This window comes from Lactuca saligna, chromosome 7, assembly GCF_052625555.1.
Source record: "Lactuca saligna cultivar CGN05327 chromosome 7, ASM5262555v1, whole genome shotgun sequence".
NCBI classification, from domain to species: domain Eukaryota; kingdom Viridiplantae; phylum Streptophyta; class Magnoliopsida; order Asterales; family Asteraceae; genus Lactuca; species Lactuca saligna.
This window is the reverse complement of record NC_136423.1, coordinates 110,437,010-110,442,492: the sequence shown is the minus strand read 5'-3', so window position 1 is coordinate 110,442,492 and position 5,483 is coordinate 110,437,010.

Below are 5,483 nucleotides of genomic sequence, written 5' to 3'. Positions count from 1 at the left end.
GCAGAACGGATTTGATAGGACAACTACTCCTCATTAAAAGTATAATGCTATTAAAGAAAGTACTAGAACGCTATTTTTCAAAATCCCAACTCTAGTTACTTTAGGAAAAATGTGAAAAGTATGCTAATCCATGAAATTGCACATTATGCTTTATTGGTCGTTAGTGGAGCGTGTGTGGTTAACCGGCACACTAAAAGGCACTAATAAAGAGTAGTAATGGGTATCTTATAATTATCATTTTGATGGAGCGTGTGTGGTTTACCGGCACATCAATAGTTAATGATAAAGACAATAAGGTTACCAAGCACATTTGCATGGTTATTCACATCTAGTTTGTGATCCTCGGTATCCAAGTCACAAATAGTAGAGCATAATCCGAGATTAAAACATGCCATTAAATAGTTTTAATGTATCTCAAAAGAATTAGGAATTTCACTTCGTTTATTTTGTCTAATGGTGGAATTGGTGAATCGTCATTCACCTACCTTTATGAGATTTGAACTTGGATCTCGGCATCCCATTTCTAAGTTGTAAATCGTCATAGTTGGGTCCTAACCTTGATATGATATCTTTGGGTTATTATATTGAGGTGTCTTGGAATCTAACTAAAACTATCTTTCTTTTTAGATGTCTACTCCTGGAAACACTTCTGCTTCATCATCCTCCAGCCACAACTTCTCTCTACTAAACATCTGCTCCAAAGTCGTTATGGATGGCTCCAACTATAATGATTGGATGCGTAACATCAAGATGGCGCTTAGATTTGAGGACAAAGAGTATGTCCTTGAAAAGGAGCTCAAAGAACTTGATGAGTCAAAAGCCACTCCCGAAGAGTATGCTGCCTACAAGAAACACTATGATGATGCTACCAAAGTGGCATGCATCATGGTTGCAACCATGTCCCCAGAATTGCAGAGGTACTATGAGGACTACTGGCCTTTTGAGATGAACAAGGACCTTCTGGAAAAGTACCATAAGCGAGCTCATCAAGAAAAGTTTGAGGTAGTCAAGTCACTCATGGCTTGCAAGATGAAGGAGGGGAAATCGGTTGTATCTCATGTGCAAAGAATGCAACGCTACATAGAGCGTTTGGTCAAGCTCAACATTCACTTCGATGAGGAATTGGCCATTGACATGGTCTTGAACTCGTTGCCTGATTGTTATGGTCAGTTTATCTTAACTTACCATTTGAACAACACTGAGCAGACTTTGGCCCAATTGCACAACTTGTTGCAGACAGCTGAGGCAGGGATGAAGGGTAAAAGTATACCCTCCACACCTGCAAGTGCCCCTGTCTTGGCCATTGGATAGGGTAAGGGGAAGAAGAGGAAAGGTCCTCCCAAGCAAAACTGGAAGAGCAAGGCTCAAGCTGTGTCATCTAGTAATGGCCCGAAGGCTAAGCCCAATGGTTCCACTCCCCATGTTTCTGATCCAAAAGAGGCCACCTGTTTTTACTGCAATCAAAAGGGGCATTGGAAGAGATCTTGCCCACAATATCTGCAAGATATCAAGGATGGCAAAGTGAAGCCATCCTCGGCAGGTATTTACACTATTTCTGCTAATAACTCATTATCTTCTCGTTCATGGGTCCTTGATACAGGATGTGGTTTTCATATCTGTTCTGATTTGCAGGGGCTAAAGGAAAGTGAGGAGATAGAGCATGGGAGGATAAACTTGATCATGGGGAACAGAAAGTCTTCACCAGTGACCAAGATCGGAGTTTATCAATTATTGCTTAGTAATGATGTTAGATTAGACTTAATAAATTGTTGCTATTCGTCTGAGATGACGAGAAACATTATTTCATTTCATGCATTGTTCAGACAAGGTTTTAAATATTCTTTTAATGATTTGAATGGTTCAATTTCTGTTTATAAGAATGGTGTTTTTGTGTTTGAAGCTTTACCTTGTGATGGTGTGTATGAAACAGTGACTTGTGTTGATAGCTTAGGAAATAGTGTACTTAATATTGACTTGTCTAATAGTGTAGACAAGGCATGCTTGTGGCATTGTCGTCTTGAACACATTAACAAGAAACGCATAGCCCAACTCCAAAAGGATGGAGTGTTGGAATCATTTGACCTAAAATCAGATGATATGTGTGAATCTTGTCTTTTGGGAAAGATGACAAAATCACCATTCATAGGGTCTTGTGAAAGAGGTGAAGGTCTGTTGGATCTCATACACACAGATGTGTTTGGGCCCTTCAGATCAACCACAAGGGATGCTAATCGATTCTATGTGACTTTCACTGACGATTATAGCAGATATGGTTACATCTACTTGATCAAACATAAGTCAGAAACCTTTGAAAAGTTCAAAGAGTTTAAGAATGAAGTCGAAAATCAATTGGGCAGAAAGATCAAGATACTTAGATCCGATAGAGGCGGGGAGTATCTTAGTACCGAGTTCAACGACTATCTGAAAGAATGTGGGATAGTCTCACAATTGACTCCTCCTAGGACACCACAGTTAAATGGTGTAGCTGAGAGGCGTAATCGAACCTTGTTAGACATGGTTCGTTCTATGATGAGTCGTGCCTCGCTTCCTATTCACTTCTGGGGGTATGCCTTAGAGACAGCCGCCCACATCCTCAATCTTGTCCCTATAAAGAAGGTTGCCAAAACACCTCACGAAATGTGGACAGGGAAAGTTCCCTCGTTAGCACATATTAAAGTCTGGGGTTGTGAAGCTTTCGTAAGACGAGAGACTCACGACAAGCTAGCAGCTAGAAGTGAGAAATGTGTTTTCATTGGTTACCCAAAGCAGTCTTTTGGATATTTGTTCTACAGACCTAGTAAAAACGTAGTGTTTGTAGCTCGAAGAGGAGTCTTTCTGGAAAGAGAGCTCATATTCAAAGAGGACAGTGGGAGTACCATTGACCTTGAAGAGATTCAAGAGTCAGCCAATGAAGGAACCTTAGATGACACTAGCACTCAACCAGAGGAAACAGTCCCTATTGAACCGGTTGATAAATCATTACCACTTCGAAGATCCACTAGGGTGAGTGTGCCACCTGAGTTGTATGGTTTTCATATTACCTCAGATGGTGACACATTCATAAGTGACAGAACACTGGTAAACTTAGATGAACCAGTCACTTATAAGGAAGCAATGGCAGGCCCAGAGGCTTCCAAGTGGAAAGAAGCAATGAACAGCAAGATTAAGTCCATGTATGACAACCAAGTTTAGAATTTGGTTGATAGTGCACCAGGTCGTAAGACAGTTGGGTGCAAATGGATCTTTAAGAAGAAGACAGACATGGATGGGAATGTGCATACGTTCAAGGCTCGACTGGTTGCAAAAGGTTTCACTCAAACCCCAGGGGTTGACTATGATGAGACTTTTTCGCCAGTGGCTAAGATTAAATCTATTAGGATATTACTCGCCATAGCTGCCTTTCATGACTATGAAATCTGGCAGATGGATGTCAAGACTGCCTTCCTTAACGGGAAGTTGGCCGAGGATGTTTACATGAGTCAGCCAGAGGGTTTTTTTGATGCAAAGTTTCCCAATAGGGTATGCAAGCTTGAGAAATCCATTTATGGATTGAAACAAGCATCTCGCAGCTCGAATCTTTGCTTCCATGAGAAAGTCAAAGAGTTTGGTTTCACTAGAAGTGAAGATGAGTTTTGTGTGTATATCAAGGCTAGTGGGACTATAGTAACTTTTCTGGTGTTATATGTCGATGACATATTACTCATTGGTAACGACGTTCCAACCTTGAATGAAGTTAAGTCTTGGCTTGGAAAGTGTTTTGCCATGAAAGACCTAGGAGAAGCCGCCTATATTCTTGGGATTAGAATATTGAGAGATAGAAAGAAAAGACTAATTGGACTTAGTCAGAGCACATACTTAGATAAGGTACTAAAGAGGTTTAGTATGGAAAATTCCAAGAAGGGAGAGCTACCTATCCAGAGCAATACCAAATTGAGTAAGACTCAATGCCCGAGTACAGATGAGGAAATAGATGACATGAGTCGTGTACCTTATGCTTCCGCTGTCGGATCGATCATGTACGCTATGACATGTACTCGTCCTGATGTGGCATTTGCTTTGAGCATGGTCAGTCGCTATCAGGGAAACCCAGGTAGAGCTCATTGGATAGCCGTGAAGAATATACTCAAGTATTTGCGAAGAACGAAGGACTGGGTCCTTGTACTTGGCGGCAATGATACTTTGAGAGTAGATGGTTACAGTGATGCCAGCTTTCAAACAGATAGAGATAACTTCCGTTCTCAGTCAGGCTGGGTATTCTTATTAAATGGAGGAGCAGTTACTTGGAAGAGTTCCAAGCAAGATACGGTGGCTGATTCTACTTGTGAATCAGAGTACATAGCAGCAAGTGAAGCGTCGAAAGAAGCAGCTTGGTTGAGGAACTTCATCGGGGATCTCGGAGTTGTTCCAACCATCCAGGAGCCTATGGAACTGTTCTGCGATAATGAAGGAGCGGTTGCCTTGACAAAGGAACCGAGAGATCATGGTAAAACCAGACATATCGACAGAAAGTACCATTTCATCAGACATAGAGTAGAAGAAGGCCATCTTATAGTGAAGAGGGTGTCATCTGAAGATAACCCAGCAGATCCCCTCACAAAGGGTCTGAGTAGGGCTAAGCATATTCAGCATGCTCGGAGCATAGGACTGAAAGATGATATTAGTTTTAGTAGTTAGATTAGTTTTGTTCTGAAACTTGTAACAAAGTAAATGTAATTGACTTTTGGTGATTAAATAATAAAGTATTATTTATAAGTTTGGGTTCTACCTTTTGTCAATTGTTTATTATTGTGTTTCATTTTTGCATGTTTTACTTCCCGAATAATAAGATTATTCAAACTCCACAGTCGCTCGTACTTTTGGAAGTAAGTAGTGAATCAAGACGATCATGAACTGGATTGTAGATTGTCTAAGGATAGACATGGCAATAGATTTTGCTGCAACGTTCATGAGTACTCAGAAATTGAGATTTGAGTATTAGATAAACCCTCGCTCAGAGTATTACTTCATGGAATTCATCACGAGTAATACTGAGACGATAATATCTTATAATCTTGAAACAGAGATATATGAGTTGTAATTTGCAAGTCGGTTATGCATTGGTAATACGAAAATGCATCAGTAACTTGGTGTTATAAAACGTATTATCATGTATGATTTGATGAGTAAAAGATACAAGCATATGAGTCAATGTTTATTCGTTCCTTTTTCCTTAATGGAAAAAAGTGATATCTGTGGGCCCCTCGATGATTTGGTGTTGACTTATGTGCTGGGCCCAGCCAGGACTAAATTGATGTGTTCAATTAGAAGTCCTACATCATCACTAATCAGGAATCGGGAAACATAGATTCTGGACAAAGAGGTTGATTGCATTCCATGTCTTTTATCTAGGGATATCTAGCAAAACGAAGGATTATATGATCACTTATCTTAGGACACGTAACTGACTGGGTCAGAGTTCGGCAGCAGCTTTTTGGAAGCTACAA